The sequence below is a fragment of the Notolabrus celidotus genome, chromosome 5, assembly GCF_009762535.1.
Source record: "Notolabrus celidotus isolate fNotCel1 chromosome 5, fNotCel1.pri, whole genome shotgun sequence".
Classification (NCBI taxonomy): domain Eukaryota; kingdom Metazoa; phylum Chordata; class Actinopteri; order Labriformes; family Labridae; genus Notolabrus; species Notolabrus celidotus.
This window is the reverse complement of record NC_048276.1, coordinates 760,293-772,237: the sequence shown is the minus strand read 5'-3', so window position 1 is coordinate 772,237 and position 11,945 is coordinate 760,293.

Here is an 11,945-nt window from a genome sequence, read left to right as displayed (position 1 = left end):
TCACGCCACCATTCTGTCGATATCCATTAAGATAACACAGAGTCTGTTCAGACATGTTCCACGTCCTGTGCTGAGCCGTCTTCTTCACATCCTTCAGAACAGACAGAATAAACCTGCTCAGTTTAAAAGGGCCGGCTGAGACTGAAGTCCTCCTGAGGAGTCACAGAACCAGGACACATGCTAACAGAGCATCACACTGCCATGTGTGCAGGGATGATGTATTAAATGTCACAGGTGAGAATACCTGTTTTATAATGACTGGTGTCAGGCGTCTCTCTCTGTCTTCATTTCCACACTCTCTTCAGAGGCAGAGAGGCCGTACGGAGCAGTGGGAGGGTGTTTCAAGTATCTTGTACCAACAACACCACCATGCTCGGGGCAAAACAGGTGACAGGTGAAGTAACGCAGAGAGAAAGAGACAGGAAGCAGCAGACAGACGGACTGAGAGGAGGCGTGGTGACATGTTTTGACCTGATTTTAAAATAAAAAGGCCAAAAACACACACCGACATCTGCCGCCACTATTTAAAGATACAACCGCCACTCTCCAGCTCAGGACAACTAACGGCCAAATTCCACCAGATACAGTCAGGGTGTTAACTTCCACTGGATCCACTCCGTTGTGATCCGGCAGGTCGGAGTCCTCCGGATCAGATACACAAGACTTCGATGTTCACCGGATACCGGAGCACGACGCATCAATCTCAACAGAGCAGAAGGAGCGGGACAGGAAGTCAGGCACAGTTTGTGTGTGAGTTTGTGTGTGTGTGTGTGTGTGTGTGTGTGTGTGTGTGTGTGTCTGCATGAGTGTGTTTGTTTGTGTTTGTTTATGTGTGTGTGTGTGTGTGTGTGTCTGCATGAGTGTGTTTGTTTGTGTTTGTTTATGTGTGTGTGTGTGTGCGTGCGTGCGTACGTGTGTGTGTGTTTGTGTGTTTGTGTGTGTGTTTGTATGTACGTGCATGCGTGTGTGTGTGTGTGTGTGTGTGTGTGTGTGTTTGTATGAACGTGCATGCGTGAGTGTGTGTTTGTGTGTGTGTGTTTGTGTGTGTGCGTTAGCGTGTGTGTGCGTGTGTGTTTGTGTGTGTGTGTGTGCGTTAGGGTGTGTCTGTGCATGCGTGTGTGTTTGTGTGTGTGTGTGTGTGTTTTTGTGTGTGCATGTGTGTGTGTGTTTGCATGTGTGTGCGTGTTTTTGTGTGTGTGTGTGTGTGTGTGTGTGTGTGTGTGTGTGCGTTTGTGTGTGTGTGGTGTGTGTGTGTGTGTGTGTGTGTGTGGGTGTGTGTTTGCGTTTGTGTGTGTGTGCGTGTGTGTGTGTGTGTGTGTGTGTGTGTGTGCGTTTGCGTGTGTTTGTGTGTGTACATGCGTGCGTGCGTGTGTGCGTGCGTGCGTGCGTGCGTGCGTGCGTGTGTGCGTGCGTGCGTGTGTGCGTGTGTGTGTGTGTGTGTGCATACCGCCCTACATGAACCTCTCCACTCCACGTCTGCACTCAGTGAACCCTGAACACATCAACAGAGAAACAGAGTTCTACTTTTCGTTGTTTCCCACAGTCTGTGAATCTCTCTGACCTCGATCTACTTCCTGAAACCGTTCACAGCAGAGTTCAACACCTCCGACCGAAAGTCCTCACCTCACAGCGGCTCCACTCAAAAAACTGATCTGAGGTTAGCTTCAGTCAAATCATTCAAAGTGCTTCACTTCAAAAATGCTATTTTCTGCCGTGATTTCAAAGCTGATGTTGAAACCACGTTCAGGGTCTGAATCTAGCATGGCCTCTTAATTCCTCATGTAGGTGTGAACTTTGACCCTGGATGCTCTCAGTTTGAGGGAGAGACTTAGCAGGAAAGGATGAGACAGAAAAGAAGTTATCAACAATGAAGATAATCCTTCCACGTGTGTCAGCTGTTCCTCAAACTGTGAGAGTACGAGTGCTTTTGGACCGGTGGACCCAGGGTTTAAATTTAGTTCAGGGGTAGTTAATCTCCCCACTTAAAAAGCTCCTGCTAGGGGGGTAGTACTTTTCAAAGGTCCCGGGACTTTCAGGGGGCGGGGCCTGCAATGCTGAACGTGTCTGATTGGTAGATTAACCGCAGTGTTTTTATTCCTCCCTCCGTCCACAATAACATCACACACATCTGTGATTCTCTTGATTTCTCTTTCTTTCATTAGTTTTTATTTGTTCTATCTTTTTTGTATGTGTGTGTACTTTTCAAAAGAAGAAGCTGTGATTCTCTTGATTTAGCAGCTTGTAACAGTAGTCTTCTCTCAGCCCACCGTGAATGCGTCTCTCCTCCCGGTGTTCCGCTTTTAAAAGTGACCCTGTAAACAGGAGACCTTCAGCTGAACGTGTCAGTGTTTGTGTTGATTCATTCATTACTTTTTCCATGTTTTTAACTGCAGGCACAACATTTTCACTTTTTTTTCATGTTTTTCTGCTTTTGGAGCACAATTTCAAGTTTGAGGAAAATTTGTTTTTTCAACAGGGTCAACTTTTTTGTCAATTTTTTTTTTGTCAAATCTTTTTTTTTCCAAAAACATTTTTTGTCAAAAAAAAATTTTGTCAACATTTTTTATCAAAAAAATTTTTTTTTCAAAAAAATTTTCAAAAATTTTCTTTTCAAATTTTTTTTTCAAAATTTTTTTTTTCAATTTTTTTTTTCAATTTTTTGTCAATTTTTGATTTTTCAATTTTTTGGGTCAATTTTTGATTTTTCAAATTTTTTTCAATTCTGTTTTTTTTTTTTCAATTTTTTCCAAAAACCATTCACAGTCATTGTATTTCCATCTGTGATTCTCTTGATTTCTTTTTCTTTCATTAGTTTTTATTTGTTCTATCTTTTTTGTATGTGTGTGTACTTTTCAAAAGAAGAAGCTGTGATTCTCTTGATTTAGCAGCTTGTAACAGTAGTCTTCTCTCAGCCCACTGTGAATGCGTCTCTCCTCCCGGTGTTCCGGTTTTAAAAGTGACCCTGTAAACTGGAGACCTTCAGCTGAACGTGTCAGTGTTTGTGGAGTTTACACAGCTGTTGAAACACAGAGGGAGTTCCTGGGAATGCAAACTAGTTTAGTTTTTATTAAGATTTCAAAATATCCTCATCAGATATTTAATGATGGTCTAAAGACGTTTATGAGGGATGCATCCGGCTGAGAGTCTCCAGTTAACAGGGTCGCTGTTTAAACCAAAACACCGGTTGACTTTAAAGTCAACTTTCGCCTCCTTCCAAGTGTTGATTCAGTGAATCTGTCTGGAATAAAGCACGATCTAAAAACAGCACAAGAGTAACCATGTTTGAGTGAGAGTGAGAGAGTGAGAGTGAGATCCTAAGTCTCTAAAAAGAGGAGAACATCATCCCCTCTCGTCTCTGTGCAGACTTGGAATTGGTTAAAGAAACAGGCGACCTGAGCAGTTGGCACAAACTGTAAATAAACGCAGCGGTATAATCCTTTAATTTGTGGAGCTGCGTCAGCACAGAGGGTGGTTTACCCTCTTTGGTAACTTTTCTGAAACACACACAGACTCCTTTAGAAACGTGTTTCTCTACACACACTCCAAGAACCACACACTGGTCTGCACCTCCACCTCCTCCTCCTCCTCCTCCTCCACCTCCTCCACCTCCTCCTCCTCCACCTCCTCCACCTCCTCCACCTCCTCCACCTCCTCCTCCACCTCCTCCTCCTCCTCCACCTCCTCCACCTCCTCCTCCTCCTCCTCCTAGCTCAGAGTCGCCACTTAAGTCTGTTTCTCTTTCCCTCCCTCGCTCGCTCCGTCCCCCCGGGGGAGCCTGTGGTTTTCGTGATGGTTGGAGTTCCCATAAATGTCCAATCTGCACAGGGAGCAGCAGAAACCACCATAAATCACCCAACGTGATTCCTTGTCCGTTATACCACCGGGGCGCCTGCGTGGTACGGAGGGAGGTGGGACGGGGAGAGAGGTGGGCAGGACGGAGGAGAGGTGGGCAGGACGGAGGAGAGGTGGGCAGGACGGAGGAGAGGTGGGCAGGACGGAGGAGAGGTGGGCAGGACGGAGGAGAGGTGGGCAGGACGGAGGAGAGGTGGGCAGGACGGAGGAGAGGTGGGCAGGACGGAGGAGAGGTGGGCAGGACGGAGGAGAGGTGGGCAGGACGGAGGAGAGGTGGGCAGGACGGAGGAGCCAAGAAAACTGGGAAAAGGTTGACGAGGCGTAAGAGCTGCGGTGAGACGCAGAGCCAAACATCTGCTCAGGAGACAGACGCACCTCCAGCACGCCGACCACTTTCACATCCAAGAAAAGAAGCTGACGGACTCCAACACAAAGACCTCGAACAAAGAGGGACTGTGAGAACCAGACAAACATGGAAACTAGGTTTGTGTGTCCCTCACAAGGACCAGGAGATTTTAACTGATCCACAAACCGGTCTCTCTCTCTGCACCCCGGGTCTGATATCCGCCTTATGAGCCTCCTCACACTCCTGTTTCAAGAGTGACGTGCAGCAGGATGTGGACGTCACTCTGCACACCTTTAGTTTTGGATCATTGTGAAACATTACATCATCAATAAGCCCCGCCCACACACGAGTCACCTGCAGTGATTAGGTCACGGGGCGGGACAGGAACGAAGGAGGAGGTTAACGAGAGGTGACAAGATGAGAATGAACCTTCTAACAGAATGAATACATAGATGACAGAACATCATGTAGTATGGGAGGTCGAGCCTTCAGTTATCAGGCCCCTCTCCTTTGGAATCATCTACCAGTCAGGGTCCGGGAGGCAGACACCCTCTCTACTTTTAAGAGTAGGCTTCAAACTTTCCTTTTTGATAAAGCTTATAGTTAGAGCTGGATCAGGCTTGGACCAGGTCTTAGTTCTGCTGCTATAGGCTTAGACTGACACACTGGGATCCTGTCTTTCCCTCTCTCTCCTCTCTCTGCCTGTCTCTCACTTTAACTCTTCCTGTCCCATTAAAGTTACTAACCATAGACCTTTCTGGAGTCCCTGAGCTCCCTTGTCTCGTAGGTTCCTCTGGATCTCTGCTGTAGATTCCTTTTTTGGGGTCTGTTATTCATCCTTTCTTTCTTTCTTTCTTTCTTTCTTTCTTTCTGTCCTTTAATTCTGTCCTTACTTTCTGTCCTTTCTTTTCATTCTTGCTCTCTTTACTTCTTTCTCTTTTTCCTTTCTTTAATTCCTTCTTTATTTCTTTCTTTCATTCCTTCTTTCTTTCTTTCCTTCCTTCTTTCATTCCCTTTTCCTTTCATTCTTTCTTTCTTCCATTCCTTCATTCCTTCTTTCATTCCTTCTTTCTTTCTTTCATTCTTCCTTCACTTCTCTCTCTTTCTCTGTCTTACTTTTTTATTTCATTCCTTTTTCCTGCCATTCTTCCTTTCTTTCTCTCTTTGTTCTTTCCATGTTTCTTCATCTTTTATGTCTCCTTTCCTCATCCCATCCTTTCCTTCACCATTTATTCTCCTCTTTTTCTTTCTTCTCCTCTCCCTCTCTTCTCTCTTTTCTTAGACCTTTCTGGAGTCCCTGAGCTCCCTTGTCTCGTAGGTTCCTCTGGATCTCTGCTGCTGTGGACGTGCCAGACTCCAGCTGCTACAACTACTACTATCCGTCTCCCCACTATCATCTCTCTCCCTCTCTCCCTCTCTCCCTCTCTCCAACACGGTCTCAGACACTCTGTGAGGGTGTTAACTTGAGTCCAGGATCTGAAACACTCGGTTCAGATTTATTGAACAGATTAAAGACTCTGTGGTCGTTGGAGGGCGTTTGTTTTATGAGTGTGGCGAGGGTTTATTGATTCAGTCCGTCTGTGTTATTGTCAGCTGATTAATACTCAGCAGAGAATCATCACCACCAACGTTTACAACGTCTTCATATTTACAGTCTGTTCAATAATTCATGAAGCACAGTGACAGAGGAGCGATACAGAAAGGTGATCTGATTGAAAGAAGGATATTTGTGACACTTAAACATCATAAAGTACAGTACAGACGTATCTGGATTATATCTGCGCTGCATTCAAAGACTGAAGAAGAAGAAAGAGTGTTCACTCTTCCTCTGAGTTCAGGAGGATACGGCTAAATTTAGCTTCCTTATCAAAGTGCTGCCTATCATGTTGTTTATTTCTGGATCACAGATCCGCCTCACTGCAATAACTGTGTCATGTATTTATGGACTGGACTGGGTTTGTTATGGTCCGTACAAAAGCCCTCTATGGCGGTGTGAAAGAGGCTTTCTGCCTCCCGTGCAACCCGCACACAAACAGAGGATTAGAGACGTTAAAGGGACCTTTGAAAAAGTGAAGAGTGGTGGTCTGTGAGGGAGAAATGTTTGTGCTCTGATTTCACACTTTTAAACTTTTAAACACGGAGCGCAAAACACCCGAGCAAAACACAGAGCTGGGACAGAGGAGGAGACCGCAGCGGTGATTAAACCAAGCAGCAACCTCCGGTCTCTAAATATGAAGCTAATGCATCCCAAGCGTTCAAAACTGCAGTTCCTCAAGCGTCCACTAGAGGCTGGCCGCAGAAACACAGGAAACCACATACACACCCATTCAAAGAGACGATCTTTACAGCAGAAATAAACATGTTCACAGCCTCACACTACAAGTTATGTTATTCAGCATTTCCAATATGGCGTCCAGCGTCCAAACAGCACTTCAGAAGCAGACGGGTGACGTCACGGAGACTACGAACATTTATGATACAGGATGTGGATTCAACGTAACAGACTTCATTCAAACCACAGATCAACTCAACTCTGTCCAAAGACCAACACATCGTTCGTACACTTCTCATGGTCAAATTCAAGGACACTTTAAGGTCAATTTTCAAACTTTTCAAGACGTACAGTAAGAGAGGCGTGAAGATCTGCTCTGGGTGAGCCAAATGATATCAGCTGAGGTCATTTTAAGACGTTAACAGGACATTTTTTCATCTTTTCTTCTGTTAAAATTGATTTTGTGATTGATACAGTTATTAATAATTGTCTTCAATGTTCAGACACAAGCAGCAGGCGCACCGCTGTCACTCCTGGGATGTTTGTAGCTCGGGGCCCGTCACCATCCATGAGAAACTTAGTGTCGTGCCTTCGTATCCAGCGGGAGAAACTCCCACTCCGTGGCCGCCGTCTCAGGAACCACACAATGTTTTTAGACGAGACTTGTCGCCGACCGACCGACCGCGGCCATGTGATAACCTGCCCGAGCTACAAACACACAGTGGGTGACGGCAGTACAGCTGCTGGGAATCATCACAACACCTTCATGTTATATGGCACAGAGCTTCTACATCACACCTAGCATGTAGCATAAACAGGCGATTAGCATCAACAAATAACAGGCTAATTAGCGTGTAGGGCTAACGTGGCGTCGCACGTCACGTCACACATGACAACAGACCAGCATGTCACACACACGAGCCAATCAGAGAGAGACGTTATTATTTCTCTCCATTGAATGGATCTGTTGAGTCAGTCTGATGTTAATGTGAAATATAAAAGATTACAAATTCAAACATTTACAAACACTGAGACACAAAATTCAACATCTTTCAAACTTTGAAAACACAACATTCAAATTCAAGCATTTTCAAGGATTTCAAGCACCCGCAACCTGTCAACAGGACCACTTCACATACAGGACTACTTCACATACAGGACTACTTCACATACAGGACTACTTCACATACAGGACCACTGCACATACAGGACCACTTCACATACAGGACCACTTCACATACAGGACCACTGCACATACAGGACCACTTCGCATACAGGACCACTTCACATACAGGACCGCTGCACATACAGGACCACTTCACATACAGGACCACTTCACATACAGGACCACTTCACATACAGGACCACTGCACATACAGGACCACTTCGCATACAGGACCACTTCACATACAGGACCGCTGCACATACAGGACCACTTCACATACAGGACCACTTCACATACAGGACAGCTTCACATACAGGACCACTTCACATACAGGACCATTTCACATACAGGACCACTTCACATACAGGACCATTTCACATACAGGACCACTTCACATACAGGACCACTTTACATACAGGACCACTTCATATACAGGACCACTTCACATACAGGACCACTTCACATACAGGACCACTTTACATACAGGACCACTTCATATACAGGACAACTTCACATACAGGACCACTTCACATACAGGACAACTTCACATACAGGACAATTTCACATACAGGACCACTTCACATACAGGACAATTTCACATACAGGACCACTTCACATACAGGACCGCTTCATATACAGGACCGCTTCACATACAGGACCGCTTCACATACAGGACCGCTTCACATACAGGACCAATTCACATACAGGACCACTTCACATACAGGACCACTTCACATACAGGACAATTTCACATACAGGACAATTTCACATACAGGACCACTTCACATACAGGACCACTTCACATACAGGACCGCTTCACATACAGGACAATTTCACATACAGGACCACTTCACATACAGGACCGCTTCACATACAGGACCACTTCACATACAGGACCACTTCACATACAGGACAATTTCACATACAGGACCACTTCACATACAGGACCGCTTCACATACAGGACAACTTCACATACAGGACCGCTTCACATACAGGACAACTTCACATACAGGACAACTTCACATACAGGACCACTTCACATACAGGACCACTGAGAGGACTTAACTACCCTTCAAGTCTCATACATTTACATGCGGACCCCCTGAGACGGTCTCAACGGCCCAAATGAGGTCCGCTCACCTCATGTTGGGCACCACTGAAAAGTCTCAATCACTGTGTTCAGTTACATTAACATGTTTTTACCTTTTAAAGGTTTTAACTGCAGATTAGCATGAAGCTAATTAAAGCTAAAGGGTAACATGAGAAGAACTTTAAGCTAGCTGTTTAAAGTGAACGTTTAAATCAGTTAAAGAACAGAATCTATTAATAAACATGTTAATAGACATGTTAGTAAACATGTTATAAACATGTAATAAACATGAGAATGAACACGGGACTGTGATGTAACAGTGAACAAACATCAAACATGAACTCATTTTTAAGTTTTAAACAGTTGAAGAAGTTTTCATGAAGCAACAGTTTGATGTTAGCTAACATTAGCAGCTCGATGCTAACATTAGCATGTCGATGCTAATTAAAAGGAGCACTTGTTTAGGTTACCTCTGCGCTCCGCCGGGCGGGCGGGGTCTTCAGAGACACTTTGAAAGAACTTTCCATGGCTCCACTCATTCTCATCGTAATCCAGATCCAGTCCCTGATCCAGTCCCTGGCAACCCCCCCTCTCTTTCTCTCTCTGTTAGCCGGCCCACACACTCACATCCCCGGGGAGCTCTGCACCAACGAGCCGAGCATGGATGGAGGTTTCTGAGAGCCTTCTTCTGCCTCCAGGAGAGTCCAGGAGGATCCAGAAGAGTCCAGGAGAATCCCAAAAACTTCCCTTTCAGCTGCTACAGGTCCGGCAGAGACAGGGAGGGGGTTCTGAAGTGAGACTGGGGGTAGAGAACTGGTCCCATGATGAGTTTAAATCCAAACACATGAGAAGAATCCAGCACCGAGGCTCCGACAGATCCAGGACTTCAGATTGTGGATCCTCCTCTTCAGGTCTGAGCGGAGGGGCGTTCAAGGACTGTCGGAAATACTACAACTTACAATGTTTATTAAACCACGAGCTTTAAAACATATTTAATAAAACCATTCAGTGTTTTATTTTCATGGTTATTTAAACAACATATGTTTGCAAAATCAATATTCAACTTTTAATAATAATAATGATCTTTATTTATAATAATAATCTTTATTTATTTATCACTTTTCTAAACAAAGTTACAAAGTGCTTCACAGAAAAATATATACAGATATAAAAAATAAAAAAATACAATAAAGGAACTTTAAAAAACTAGAATGCATAACAAGAGATCAAAAGAAGATTTACATATTTAGAATGTTTTAAGAAGTGATTTTAAAATTACAGACAGAATTTAAGAATTCTTGTTTCTTGTTGTCTAAAGTATGAAGAAAGATATAAATGTGTTAACCAGGAAATTTGTATCATATAATATTGTGCAACCCTTCAGACAGCAAACAGATCCACAAGCATTCAAATTAATATTTTTGATAGCAGAATATTTGTTTGAGAAAAGCTAAACAGGTTTCAGGATTCTAAAAATTGCAATTTTGGGGGGATCATTTTGGGCATTAATTATATTTAAATTCACACGTAATTTATATCTTGAATTTTGATGTTGATCTTTTATTAGTTTTAGTTTTTAGTTTTTTTAACCTACATTTTTGTACAAATTTTGTAAGTTTAGCTTTTTGTCACTACTCCAGGAGTTTTGAGTCATTTTCTGAAAACATAATTTGATCTGAAATAGTCGTGTACATTAATAATAATAATAATAATAATAATAATAATAATAATAGTCTAATATATATAGCACTTTTCAAAACAGGGACACATAGTACTTTACAAATAGGAAACTAAAAGACAATGAAAGAGAAATGAGAGGAAGAGAAGTTAAAAAAAGAAATAATATTAATAATATAACACACGTTTATCTCTTATAATATAAGACATTTTTATACTTCATAGGGCATGATATGTTTTATTTGCCCAATTCATATCAATCAAAGGCTATTTTAAAAAAAATGATTTTTTAATCTAAAAATTAAAAACTGTTGCTGCTGAAGAATTTTAATGAAGGGTAGGAAAAAAAATGACAGCTGTGTAAATATGAAAGTTTGATATTGAAAGTACATTCTGACTTGTAAAAACTGGACTATAATTGAAATGAGATTTTCTCCTGGTGAGAATCGTATTGTTGTTATTCAAAATGTTCATTCTGGGTAAGAAGAAGAAGGAATCTTGAAAATCTGAGATTTAAAAACTAGATAATAATTTTAATTTAGGGGAATGACGTTGTGGATACCTGTAGTTATAATTCCTATGAGTGAAAATAAAGTTTTTACAAAGAGAAATGTTATTATAAATAAATGTAATTACTGATAGGAGAGTGTTTAAAACGGTGAGCTCGCTGGGTGTTTTTAAAAATAAATTAAAGACAGGAGGCACCTTTTTTAAATTAGTATTATTTATTTTTTTAAGTAGTTTATATCACTGTCTTCTATCTTGTTTCAGCCTTGTTTCATTGTATCTATAGCTGTTGTTTTCTGTCTCTGTTTTTTTGTTTATAAAGCACTTTTCAGATATAAGTAAAAATAAATTAGCTGTTTAAATTAAATGTAAAATCCACTTGTCAAATTTAAAAGCTTAACAGTTTATTCTTCTGAAACACAGAGCATGTGCACTTCATTTTTATGCATTTTTTCCTTTAATGACACAAAAACAAAAGCGTCTTAATGTCGAAGCTGAAATGAACGAGTTTGAAATCAGTCCTTGAACGCACCGTAGACCCGCCCTCTGACTCCTGATTCTTCCTGCAGTCAGTCTGAGAGCTCTGATCCAGGAGAGGAAGAATCACATCCCAGAGAGAGTTCAGAGGCTGCAGCTCTCTCAGACTCAACCTGTTCTTAGTGTTACAGTAAATCTGACTCCACAGCTTTAAAAATAAACTCTGAGTTTAAAACAAACAGAAGAAACGCCTCAATGAGTTCAACCCAGTTTATAATCTTTGTGTCCTCCCTTAAAGATCTGCTCACTCCAGAGAGGTGTGTTTTTATTTCCTCCACAGAAGACACATTCAATATCTGCTGCTGGTGTATTTACTCTCAGCCCTCTGGGACACTCCTCCTTTATTGCATAACTGCGTGTGTGTGCACTCAAAGAGGAGGAGGAGGAGGGAGGAGGAGGAGGAGGAGGAGGCGCAGGAGGATGGAGGGGAAGAGGAGGAAGAGGAGGAGGAGGAGAGGCGCAGGCGGAGGAGGAGAGGAGGAGGAGGAGGAGGAGGAG